This window comes from Moschus berezovskii, chromosome 2 (genome assembly GCF_049115385.1).
Source record: "Moschus berezovskii isolate FMDL1 chromosome 2, NW_MosBer_1.0, whole genome shotgun sequence".
Lineage (NCBI taxonomy): Eukaryota > Metazoa > Chordata > Mammalia > Artiodactyla > Moschidae > Moschus > Moschus berezovskii.
This window is the reverse complement of record NC_142461.1, coordinates 55,925,986-55,939,582: the sequence shown is the minus strand read 5'-3', so window position 1 is coordinate 55,939,582 and position 13,597 is coordinate 55,925,986. Positions and strand designations below refer to the sequence as shown.

Genomic DNA, 13,597 nt, shown 5'->3' with positions numbered 1-13,597 from the left:
GAACACTTAAACCACATAAATGAAAGTTAAAGTGATTTAAATGTAGTAAAAAAAAAATCCGCCTGCAATGTGGGAGACCTAGGTTCAATCCCTGGGTTGGGAAAATCACCTGAAGAAGGGAAAGGCAACCCACTCCAGTATTCTGGCCTAGAGAATTCCATGGACTGTATAGCCCATAGGGTCACAAGGAGTCAGACACGACTGAGTGACTTTCACTTTCAAAAAAACCCAAAAAAACCCTAGTATTCAAAATGTTCAGGTATAGGGATTATATAAACAAGAAAGCAACGCTAGGCATTCATAAAAATGACTTTGAGAAGTATATTTATTCATACATAAATAACTGACAAATAATGACAACCTGTTACTGCTGCTGCTGCTGCTAAGTCACTTCAGTCGTGTCCGACTCTGTGCGACCCCATAGACGGCAACCCACCAGGCTCCCCCGTCCCTGGGATTCTCAAGGCAAGAACAGTGGAGTGGGTTGCCATTTCCTCCTCCAATGTGTGAAAGTGAAAAGTGAAAGTGAAGTCACTCAGTCATGACTAACTCATAGCGACCCCATGGACTGCAGCCTACCAGGCTCCACTGTCCTGTTACTAGGAGAACACAAACTATAGAAAAATATATAAACTGCTCCCCTTTGGGGGGTTAAAAAAGTATCTCAGTATATCTGGGGCTATCTTTGGTAATGCAGGTAAAAGTATTTTATTCCTGTGTATTTTTTTCTCATTATTTTTTACAATTATCAATAAAATTGATGATAAAACCAAAAAGTTATTTTAAGAAATCCACTGTTTCTTCCTTTCCTAAAGTGTTGGCACTGCTTAGCTTATTTTCAAAAGGGGCCCATGATTTACTAAATGTTTCTGTTAATTATTTTACTCAATGAAGAATGAATTTTACTCTTTTTAAAATGATATGTTTAATCTAAACTTGAGAATGTTAATTTCACTCAATTCAAAATAATAAACAAAGTATTCTCTGTCTGCATGACATTCTTTTAGTACTTTGGGAAATACCAAGATGAAGAATCTATGGTCCCAGCCCACATGGAACTCACAAATATAAGAAGAAATAAGGCACATAAAACCTAACTATAATATGAGACAAAATGTACGAACTGCATCAATAGCGGTAAAAAGTCTTATAGTAGCAAGGAGGTAGAAAATACTTCCCAGTTAGTGAACCAAGAGAAGTTTACTAGAGACTACGGCATTTGACCTTGAAACCAGGCTTAAAGAATGGATTGGACTTTTATTCAATTCAGTCCAGTTCAGTCACTCAATCATGTCTGACTCTTTGAGATCTCATGGACTGCAGCATGCCAGGCCTCCCTGTCCATCACCAACTCCCGGAGTTTACTCAAAATCATATCCATTGAGTCGGTGATGCCATCCAACCAACTCATCATCTGTCGTTCCCTTCTCTTCCTGCCTTCAATCTTTCCCAGCATCAGGGTCTTTTCAAATGAGTCAGTTCTTCGAATCAGGTGGCCAAAGTATTGGAGTTTCAGCTTCAGCATCAGTCCTTCCAGTGAATATTCAGGACGGATTTCCTTTAGGATGGACTGGTTGGATCTCCTTGCTGTCCAAGGGATTCTTAAGAGTCTTCTCCAACACCACATTTCAAAAGCATTATTTCCTCAGTGCTCAGCTGTCTTTATAGTCCAACTCTCACATCCATACATGACTACTGGAAAAACCATAGCTTTGACTAGATGAACCTTTGTTGGCAAAGTAACGTCTCTGCTTTTTAATATGCTGTATAAGTTGGTCATAACTTTTCTTCCAAGAAGCAACCGTCTTTTGGCTGCAGTCACCATCTGCAGTGATTTTGGAGCCCCCAAAAATAGTCTTTCACTGCTTTCACTGTTTCTCCATCTATTTGCCATGAAGTGATGGGACCAGATGCCATGATGTTAGTTTTATGAATGTTGAGCTTTAAGCCAACTTTTTCACTCTTCTCTTTCACTTTCATCAAGAAACTCTTTAGTTACTCTTCGTTTTCATCCAGCCCAGCGTTCTCATGATGTACTCTACACGTAAGTTAAATAAGCAGGGTGACAATATACAGCCTTGACGTACTCCTTTCCCGATTTGGAACCAGTCTGTTTTTCCATGTCCAGTTCTAACTGTTTAGAATAGTTTAGACTTCCTGATCTGCATACAGATTTCTCAAGAGGCAGGTCAAGTCATCTGGTATTCCCATTTTTTGAAGAATTTTCCACAGTTTGTTTTGATCCACACAGTCAAAGGCTTTGGCATAGTCAATCAAGGAGAAATAGATGTTTTCTGGGACTCTCTCGCTTTTTGATGATCCAATGGATGTTGGCAAGTTGATCTCTGGTTCCTCTGCCTTTTCTAAAACCAGCTTGAACATCTGTAAGTTCACGGTTCATGTACTGTTGAAGCCTGGCTTGGAGAATTTTGAGCATTACTTTACTAGTGTGTGAGATGAGTGCAATTGTGCAGTAGCTTGAGAATTCTTTGGCATTGTCTTTCTTTAGGATGTACTTTTATAGACGAATTCAAAGAGTTAGGTATTTCCAGCAGGTGAGAATTAGATGAGAAACACTTTGGAGTGAATAAACCAGAATGAACAATATGGTTTGTTTCACACTTTGAGTATTTGGCAAGTAAGAGTGAATAGGCTGAAAAGCGAGTTGAAACAAGTTTGAAACATTCCAATAACAACAACAACAAAAAGGTTAAAGTGTTTGGTCTCTATCATTTATTGATTGTGGCATTAATAAAAGGTTTTGAGTAAAGAAATGATATTATCTATATTAATTATAAATAGTATTAAGGTTAAATGCACTTAGGATTGAAGGACTGTTAATTCATGTACAGATCAATTAAGCCCAAGATTCTGGATGCTTCAGAGTCACATGAGAATAAAAAATCATGATATCTTCATAGAACAGTACAAAAGTAAACGTACTCTATTTCAACTAGAGAACTGTGAAAATTCTTTGTTCTCTTCCTACAGTTTTTTTTTAAAAACAGTCTCAGATTTAATGTTCTATATCTTACCATGAAAAATGCAAATACTTATGCTAGTACAATCATTTGTGAAAAATTAAGAACCACAATTAGGAAAAACATAGCTTTCTACAGTAGAACTGACCAATTTATATGGTATTATGTGCTGATAAAACAGTTTATCAAAACAAGAATCAAGTGTTTTGTGGACTTGTAAAATGTTCATGCATTCACAAGATATTTTTTTCTCCATGTGCAAGACACTGAGGTCTTTGTTAATTTCCTAAATATAATAATTCAAGTGACTTCCCCACATATGTCAGTATGAGTGCATATGCCACAATAAGACTTTGCCTTTCTCTGCTCCAAATAAAATTGCCTCAATATATTAGTAGCGTAGGACAGTCAACAAGGGAAATTAAGAGATCATCTTGTTTATCTTCTGCTTATTTTATAAACTACACTGTTTCAGTTCAGTTCAGTTCAGTTGCTCAGTCGTGTCCGACTCTCTGTGACCCCAAGAATCACAGCACGCCAGGCCTCCCTGTCCATCACCAACTCCCGGAGTTCACTCAAACTCATGTCCATCGAGTCGGTGATGCCATCCAGCCATCTCATTCTCTGTCGTCCCCTTCTCCTCCCGCCCCTAACCTTTCCTAGCATCAGAGTCTTTTCCAGTGAGTCAACTCGTCGCATCAGGTGGCCAAAGTATTGCAGTTTCAGCTTTAGCATCAGTCCTTCCAATGAACACCCAGGATTGATCTCCTTTAGAATGGACTGGTTGGATCTCCTTGCAGTACAAGGGACTCTCAAGAGTCTTCTCCAGCACCACAGTTCAAAAGCATCAATTCTTCCGCGATCAGCTTTCTTCACAGTCCAACTCTCACATCCATACATGACCACGGGAAAAACCACAGCCTTGACTAGACGGACCTTGGTAGGCAAAGTAATGTGTCTGCTTTTTAATATACTATCTAGGTTGGTCATAACTTTCCTTCAAAGGAGTAAGCGTCTTTTAATTTCACGGCTGCAATCAACATCCGCAGTGATTTTGAAGCCCAAAAAAATAAAGTCTGACACTGTTTCCCCATCTATTTCCCATGAAGTGATGGGACCAGATGCCATGATCTTTGTTTTCTGAATGCTGAGCTTCAAGCCAACTTTTTCACTCTCCTCTTTCACTTTCATCAAGAGGCCTTTGAGTTCCTCTTCATTTTCTGCCATAAGGGTGGTGTCATCTGTATATCTGAGGTTATTGATATTTCTCCCGGCAATCTTGATTCCAGCTTGTGCTTCTTCCAGCCCAGTGTTCCTCATGATGTACTCTGCATAGAAGTTAAATAAGCAGGGTTACAATATACAACCTTGACGTACTCTTTTTCCTATTTGGAACCAGTCTCTTGTTCCATGACCAGTTCTAACTATTGCGTCCTGACCTGCATACAGGTTTCTCAAGAGGAAGGTCAGGTGGTCTGGGATTCCCATCTCTTTCAGAATGTTCCACAGTTTATTGTGATCCACACAGTCAAAGGCTTTGGTATAGTCAGTGAAGCAGAAATAGATGTTTTTCTGGAACTCTCTTGCTTTCTCCATGATCCAGCGGATGTTGGCAATTTGATCTCTGGTGCCTCTGCCTTTTCTAAAACCTGCTTGAACATCTGGGAGTTCACGGTTCACATATTGCTGAAGCCTGGCTTGGAGAATTTTGAGTATGACTTTACTAGTGTGTGAGATGAGTACAATTGTGCAGTAGTTAGAGCATTCTTTGGCATTGCCTTTCTTTGGGATTGGGATGAAGACTAACCTTTTCCAGTCCTGTGGCCACTGCTGAGTTTTCGAAATTTGCTGGCATATTGAGTGCAGCACTTTCACAGCATCATCTTTCAAGATATGAAGTAGCTCAACTGGAATTCCATCACTTCCACTAGCTTTGTTCGTAGTGATGCTTTCTAAGGCCCACTTGACTTCACATTCCAAGATGTCTGGCTCTAGGTCAGTGATCACGTTATCGTGACTATCTTGGTCATGAAGATCTTTTTTGTACAGTTCTTCTGTGTATTCTTGCCACCTCTCCTTAATATCTTCTGCTTCTGTTAGGTCCATACCATTTCTGTCCTTTATCGAGCCCATCTTTGCAGGAAATGTTCCCTTGGAATCTCTAATTTTCTTGAAGAGATCTCTTGTTTTTCCTATTCTGTTGTTTTCCTCTATTTCTTTGCATTGATCACTGAGGAAGGCTTTCTTATCTCTCCTTGCTATTCTTTGGAACTCTGCATTCAGATGCTTATATCTTTCCTTTTCTCCTTTACTTCTGGCTTCTCTTCTTTTCACAGCTATTTGTAAGGCCTCCTCAGACAGCCATTTTGCTTTTTTGCATTTCTTTTCCATGGGGATGGTCTTGGTCCCTGTCTCCTGTACAATGTCATGGACCTCCGTCCAGAGTTCATCGGGCACTCTATCTATCAGATCTAGTCCCTTAATCTATTTCTCACTTCCACTGTATAATCATAAGGGATTTGACTGAGGTCATATCTGAATGGTCTCGTGGTTTTCCCTACTTTCTTTAAGTCTGAATTTGGCAATAAGGAGTTCATGATCTGACCCACAGTCAGCTCCTGGTCTTGTTTTTGCTAACTGTATACAGCTTCTCCATCTTTGGCTGCAAAGAATATAATCAATCTGATTTCGGTGTTGACCATCTGGTGATGTCCACGTGTAGAGTCTTCTCTTGTGTTGTTGGAAGAAGGTGTTTGCTATGACCAGTACATTCTCTTGGCAAAACTCTATTAGCCTTTGCCCTGCTTTATTCCATGCTCCTAGGCAAAATTTGCCTGTTACTCCAGGTGTTTCTTGACTTCCTACTTTTGCATTCCAGTCCCCTGTGATGAAAAGGACATCTTTTTTGGATGTTAGTTCTAAAAGGTCTTGTAGGTTTTCATAGAACTGTTCAACTTCGGCTTCTTCAGCGTTACTGGTTGGGGCATAGACTCGGATTACTGTAATATTGAATGGTTTGCCTTGGAAACAAACAGAAATCATTCTGTCGTTTTTAAGATTGCATCCAAGAACTGCATTTCGGACTCTTTTGTTGACCATGATGGCTACTCCATTTCATCTAAGGGATTCCTGCCAACAGTAGTAAATATATTGGTCATCTGAGTTAAATTCACCCATTCCAGTCCATTTTAATTCACTGATTCCTAGAATGTCTATGTTCACTCTTGCCATCTCCTGTTTGACCACTTCCAATTTGCCTTGATTCATGGACCTAACATTCCAGGTTCCTATGCAATATTGCTCTTTATAGCACCGGACCTTGCTTCTATCACCAGTCACATCCACAGCTGGGTACTGGTTTTGCTTTTGCTCCACCCCTTCCTTCCTTCTAGAGTTATTTCTCCACTGGTCTCCAGTAGCATACTGGGCACCCACCGACCTGGGGAATTCCTCATTCAGTATCCTATCATTTTGCCTTTTGATACTGTTCATGGGGTTCTCAAGCCAAGTATACTGAAGTGGTTTGCCATTCCCTTCTCCCATGGACCACATTCGGCTGTGGTCCATGTGATCAGATAGACTAGTTGCCCGTGATTATGATTTCAGTGTGTCTGCCCTCTGATGCCCCGTCGCAAAACCTACCGTCAAAGATAGCGACTCTATGACTTCTTTTTTAGAAAATACTTAAAACAGATAATTTCTTTTTAATAATCTCATGATGATTATCTGTTATAAACTAAGTTCCTTTTTTTGTTTTGGAATTGAAAAGGAAAAAAAGAAACAGCCAGTCATCCATTATATGTGATCAATTATCTTAGCTAGTTCAAATGGGTCAACCTCTTAAATTGATTTCCCTAGCAGGCAATTGCTCATCTCCACAATCAGGTTACTATTCTAGCCAGCAAGCTCAAAATAGGCACTTTTGGTAATATGGAGTTTGGATATAAAAAAGTGTCTAAATCAGAAATATGTCTTTATTAGCCTAACAAAAATTTGAATTGCACACCAAACTCACAGGGGCTGTTAGTATAACCCACTTCTGTGAAGGACAGAGTTTAAACATAAATCTTTTTGTAGTAAAACTGAATGTTAGAAATTTCCATAGCCTTCTTTAGGGTAAAATATTTTTTCCAGGCCATTGCACTATGACTTGTAACTTTAATTTTTAAATTCTTTAATAATCTTTGTTAATTCATTGCAACAAAATATCTAAGGCAATTCTAATTATCAAGCATCATGGGGATTCTTCAGGCAAGAACACTGTAGGGGTGTCCATGCCCTGCTCCAGGGGATCCTTTCAATCCAGGAATCAAACCCAGGTCTCCTGCATTGCAGGCAGAGTCTCTGTCATCTGAGCCACCAGAGAAGCCCTCAATTATTAAGCATTAAATTCATACTATTATTGAAAAGGAATCAATGAGAGGAATCCTTATACACTGCAATGCAATACACTGTAGATAATGCAGTTATTGTAGAAAATAGTTTGCTGATTCCTCAAAAAGTTAAACAGAATTATCATATGATTCAGTAATTCCACTCTTTGGTATATACCTGAAAGAATTGAGAGCAGGAGCTCAAACAGATACTTGTATGCAAATACTCATTACAGCACTGTTCTCAAAAGTCAAAAGGTGGAAACAATCCAAGTGGTCCTCAATTAATAAATGAATAAACACAATATGATCTACACATTCAGAAGGAATATTATTCAGCTATACAGAAACAATGAAGGTCTAATACATGCTACAATATGGATAAACCTTTGAAAACATTATGCTGAGTGAAATAAGCCAGATAAATATTATATGATTTCACTCATATGACATATCTAGAATAGGCAAATTTATAGAGACAGAAAGTTGAGTTTACCGGTGGGAAGTTATCATTAATGGGTAGAGTTTCTGTTTAGTATGATGAAAAAGATTTGGATATAGAAAGTGATGATGGTTGCACAATATTGTGATTGTAACTAATCCTATCAAATTGTACACTTAAAAATGGTTAAAATGGAAAATACTATGTATGTTTATATTTATACATAAATATATTAGTGAGAGTTATATATAATACATAATTAGTATGAGAGTCCATGTGTCCATGTACTGTATTTTTACTTATGAATCCTATGCTGCTGCTGCTGCAAAGTCGCTTCAGTCGTGTCTGACTCTGTGCGACCCCATAGATGGCAGCCCACCAGGCTCCCCTGTCCCTGGGATTCTCCAGGCAAGAACACTGGAGTGGGTTGCCATTTCCTTCTCCAATGCGTGAAAGTGAAAAGTGAAAGTGAGGTCGCTCAGTCGTGTCTGACTGAGTGACCCCATGGACTTCAGTCTACCAGGCTCCTCCATCCATGGGATTTTCTAGGCAAGAGTACTGGAGTGGCTTGCCATTGCCTTCTCCTATATTGAGCTTTAAAAAAATCAATAGAGCCATATATTCAATTTGCATGCAGTCTACTACAGGCTAAACCTCTGCGAATTCCTTTCTGATATACTGATGCATTGCTGTTGGCCACTTCTTTTCAATTTCCCATCCCCTTAAGGTAGTTTTTTCTTTAGTACATTGATCACTGCATTTATTTCTAACCACTTTTATTTGAACTACACATGTTAAATTGTTAAGCAAGTAAATGGTTAATTATTGAAGATGTTCCTGGACTCAAAGAACATTGTGTTTAAAATATTATCTCTCTTACAGGTGATGAAGAAGGAAAGAAGTGGACAACATCAAGACAGACTGCCAGGTTAGTGTTACCTGTTCTAGCCAGAATATGATAGGTTTGAGGGAGGGACAAATATCCTAATGAGTTTTAGGCTTTTGGATTACAGAATTAATGGAAATAGGGAAACTATGGAAAACCAAATTTGATGTGTACAATATGTGTGCATGACTGTTTATGGGAAAGATAACTAACTTGGTTTTGGACATACTAGGTTGTAAGGGCTTTTAAATCACTTTTGAGACACACCAAATGGTCTTCTTTTATAGGCAGGTACATTTCTAAGTGTGACCCTCAGGGAATTCTGTACTACAGACAAGACTTAAGAAGCCATTAGCATACAAAGTACAATTAGAATCACAGGTATAGGTGGTATGGCTTAGGGGGAAAGTTTAGAATAAGAAAAGTAGATGAAAGGTAAAGAGAGGATAGGAGACGAGACTCTATGACTGTCCACTGAGGACATTTAATGCCTGGATGATGAGGATGAGCCGGAAAAAGAGACAGAGAAGTTGCTATCAGAGCTCTAAGAGGACATTAGACCAGGCAAGTCATGGAAACTGAAGAAGCAGGGTTTTCAAAGACTAAGAGGTTAATGGAGTCACCGCCTTCCAAGCAGTCAACCTGAGGATTAAAAAACGTCCATTGTATTTCATGACCCAGAGGTCAGTGATAACTTTATAGAGAGCTGTGTATATGGCACAGGGAGGTAGAAAACCAAACAGTTGTGGTTTGACTGATGAGTAGGAAGTGAATTAGTAGAGCTGGAGAGTATAGACAATTCTAAACAAGAGAAGAAAAGTAAATTGGTATCTAGAGGTGGAGGGAGATGTCTTATTATTGTTTTAATCTGATACCCTTCCTCTTTAGAATAAAAATCCAATTGGACTTTTATTCTTCTTTCTGTCTAAACATCTCTCTTACCTTTCCAGACTAAACCTGTGCCCATCTCTTCCTGCCTCCTCTCGGGCATACAGACTGTATTAAGTATTTACTATACACTAGTTTGTTATAAAAGAAATTGGAAGATTTGTTGCATTTCTTGCACATCCCTTCATATTAATTTCTCATTCATTGCTACTTGTTTCTTTTGAATATAGGTGAATCAGTCCTTTTTAAAGATGCTTTATCTGTTATTCTGCATATATGTATATTTGGATATTAACTGTAAATACATATTCCACAAGTTTCACATGCTTCCCTTAATGCTGAAGATTGCATGCATACATGTATGCTCAGCTGCTTTGGTCATGTCCAACTTTTTGCAACACCATGGACTGTAGTACACCAGGTTCCTCTATCCATGGGATTCTCCAGACAAGAATACTGGAGTAGGTTGCCATGCCTTCCTCTAGAGGATCTTCCTGACTCAGGTATTGACTTGCATCTCCTGCATTGGTAGGTGGATTTTTTAACCACTGAGCCACTGGGAAGCCCTGAAGTTTTTATAAAAACATTTAAAATTAATATTATCATTTATTAAAGATATTTGTTAATTTCAAATATTTAAACTTACATAGAATTGCAAAAAATACTGTGCTTCCCAGGTGGCTCAGTGGTAAAGAATCATCCTGCCAATGCAGGAAACACAGGTTCAAACCCTGGGTTGGGAAGTCTTCCAGGAGAAGGAAATGCCAGCTCACTCCAATATTCTTGTGTGGAGAATCCAATGGACAAAGGAGCTTTATGGGCTACAGTCCATGGGGTTGCAAAGAGTAGGTCATGACTTACTGACTAAACAACAAAAAGTGCTCTTTCAAAGTTATGAAAAGCTATAGTTAAAGAAATTTTTCATAAATTATACACAATATAGGATTTGTTACTGAGACCTATAGTCAATTCAATGATAAGTAAACTTAAAAGTTATTTAATATCAAATTGATATTTTTGTTTAGTTGCTAAGTGGTGTCCCACTCTTTAGTGACTGAATGAACTGTAACACGCCAGGCTCCTCTGTCCATGGGATTTCCCAGGCAAGAAAACTGGAGTGGGTTTCTATTTCCTCCTCCAAGGGACCCTCCCGACCCAGGGATCAAACCCATGTCACCTGCACTGGCAGGCAGATTCTTTACCACTGAGCCACCAGGAAGCCCATCAAATTGATGTATATTTACATAAACCTGTGATAAGAAAAATACAGATACTGATAATTACTTACCAAGTAGAAATGAAAGTGGAGGGAAATGGCAATTCACTCAAAAAAACTAGGAATTCAAAAAGAATATTAGGAAAGGATAAACAATGAGTTAAAATGGTTGAAGTAAATGGAAATTTCCTGGTTTCTATTGATAAAGTACAGAATTAGAATAAAACTAATCTACTAGAAAATAGCTTGGTTTATGACTTATACCTTAAAGATTATGAACAATTTTAGTCTCAGTTTTGTAAACTCAACAGTTCTAATCAAAACAGAGAGGCTTGTTTCAAAAACTTCAGAGTAGAGATAATTTCCAGTATGTGCCAACAGATTCCTTTGATCCTCTTGAATTGACTATGTGGAGTGAGGGCTAGTTTTTGAACAAGTTGTCTGAGACTGTGTTTTTAACAGGCAACTACTTTGTGGTGAGGAGTTCAGGAATGACATAAGTACTCCACAGTAATTGTTCAAAGAAAATCAAAGTTTCAACACAGAAATTGCCTTGTCTATAAGGGATACAAGTCATGGTGAAACAAACCCCTTTCCTTTTTCTCCAACTTTGAAGAGCCCTTGACATGAGTTTAGAAATGCTTCTATACAACAAGATGCAGAGTAAACAGTGAAGAGATACTTGCTGAGCTTAATTATGTAAGTTGTTTCAGGAACTGAGAGCTTATTCAGCATACCTAAATATGAAAGCTGTTTTCAGCTTTTAAAAAATTATAACAGTTTACTGCCTGAAAATATAAATTCCTCGAAGACTAGGTTTCTTTATACAGAAGATTTAAAATGTAAAGTAAATTTGATCTAAACCTGATGCCTATTCTCAGGAAATAATTCCAATACATCTTTAAAATCATGTTTCTTTGTTATGTATTTTAACAAGATTATTAATGAAATATGTAAACATACTATGTGATAACATAATTTCTAAATTGGTAAAATTGTCTATACTTTATTCTCAGACTTATTAAATATATTACCCATTTTTATTGAAGTATACGCTGACTTACAATTTTATATTAGTTCCAGGTGTACAACACAGTAATGCAACATCTGTATCAACTACATACCATACCAAGTTATAATATTGTTGACTATATCATTGCTCTGTACATTACATCCCCATGACATTTATTTTATGACTAGAAGTTTGTACCTCTTAATCCTCTTCACCAATTTTGCCCATCCCCCAATATCACCCCTTCTGGTTTCAGTCAGTTTAGTTCAGTTGCTCAGTCATGTCCGATCTTTGCGACACCATGAATCACAGCATGCCAGGCCTCCCTGTCCATCACCAACTCCCGGAGTTCACTCAAACCCATGTCCATTGCGTCGGTGATGCCATCCAGCCATCTCATTCTCTGTCGTTCCCGTCTCCTCCTGCCCCCAATCCCTCCCAGCATCAGAGTCTTTTCCAATGAGTCACCTCTTCGCATGAGTGGCCAAAATACTGGAGTATAAACTTTAGCATCAGTCCTTCCAATGTGGCAACCACTAACTTGTAATTTGTATCTGTGATAGACAGAGTGCCTGATGAACTAAGGACGGAGGTTCGTGACATTGTACAGGAGACAGGGATTGGCCATCCCCATGGAAAAGAAGTGCAAAAAAACAAAATGGCTGTCTGAGGCGGCCTTACAAATAACTGTGAAAAGAAGAGAAGTGAAAAGCAAAGGAGAAAAGGAAAGATATAAGCATCTGAATGCAGAGTTCCAAAGAATAGCAAGGAGAGATAAGAAAGCGATCCTTAACGATCAATGCAAAGAAATAGAGGAAAACAACAGAATGCGAAAGACTAGAGATCTCTTCAAGAACATTAGAGATACCAAGGGAACATTTCATGCAAAGATGGGCTCGATAAAGGACAGAAAATGGTATGGACCTAACAGAAGCAGAATATATTAAGAAGAAGTGGCAAGAATACACAGAAGAACTGTACAAAAAAGATCTTCATGACCAAGATAATCACGATGGCGTGATCACTCACCTAGAGCCATGCATCCTGGAATGTGAAGTCAAGTAGGCCTTAGGAAGCATCACTACAAACAAAGCTAGTGGAGGTGATGGAATTCCAGTTGAGCTATTTCAAATCCTGAAAGATGATGCTGTGAAAGTGCTGCACTCAATATGCCAGCAAATTTGGAAAACTCATCAGTGGCCATAGGACTGGAAAAGGTCAGTTTTCATTCAGATACCAAAGAAAGGTAATGCCAAAGAATTCTCAAGCTACTGCACAATTGCACTCATCTCACACACTAGTAAAGTAATGCTCAAGATTCTCCAAGCCAGGATTACCAATACGTGAACCGTGAACTTCCAGATGTTCAAGCTGGTTTTAGAAAAGGCAGAGGAACCAGAGATCAAATTGCCAACAACTGATGGATCATTGAAAAAGCAAGAGAGTTCCAGAAAAATATCTATTTCTGCTTTATTGACTATGCCAAAGCCTTTGACTGCGTGGATCACAACAAACTGTAGAAAATTCTGAAAGAGATGGGAATACCAGACCATCTGACCTGCCTCTTGAGAAGCATATATACAGGTCAGGAAGCAACAGTTAGAACTGGACATGGAACAACAGACTGGTTCCAAATAGGAATAGGAGTATGGCAAGGCTGTATATTGTCACCCTGCTTATTTAACTTATATGCAGAGTACATTATGAGAAATGCTAGGCTGGAAGAAGCACAAGCTGGAATCAAGATTGCTGGGAGAAATATCCATAACCTCAGATATGCAGATGACACCACCCTTATG

The 13,597-nt window shown here is 38.6% G+C and overlaps 1 protein-coding gene across 1 annotated transcript in view; it reads right to left on the bottom strand.

The window, feature by feature from the left end:
• The window catches only part of TMEFF2 (transmembrane protein with EGF like and two follistatin like domains 2), a 291,379-nt gene that overhangs the window by 188,997 nt on the left and 88,785 nt on the right, over positions 1 to 13,597 (bottom strand). The window lies entirely within an intron of this gene.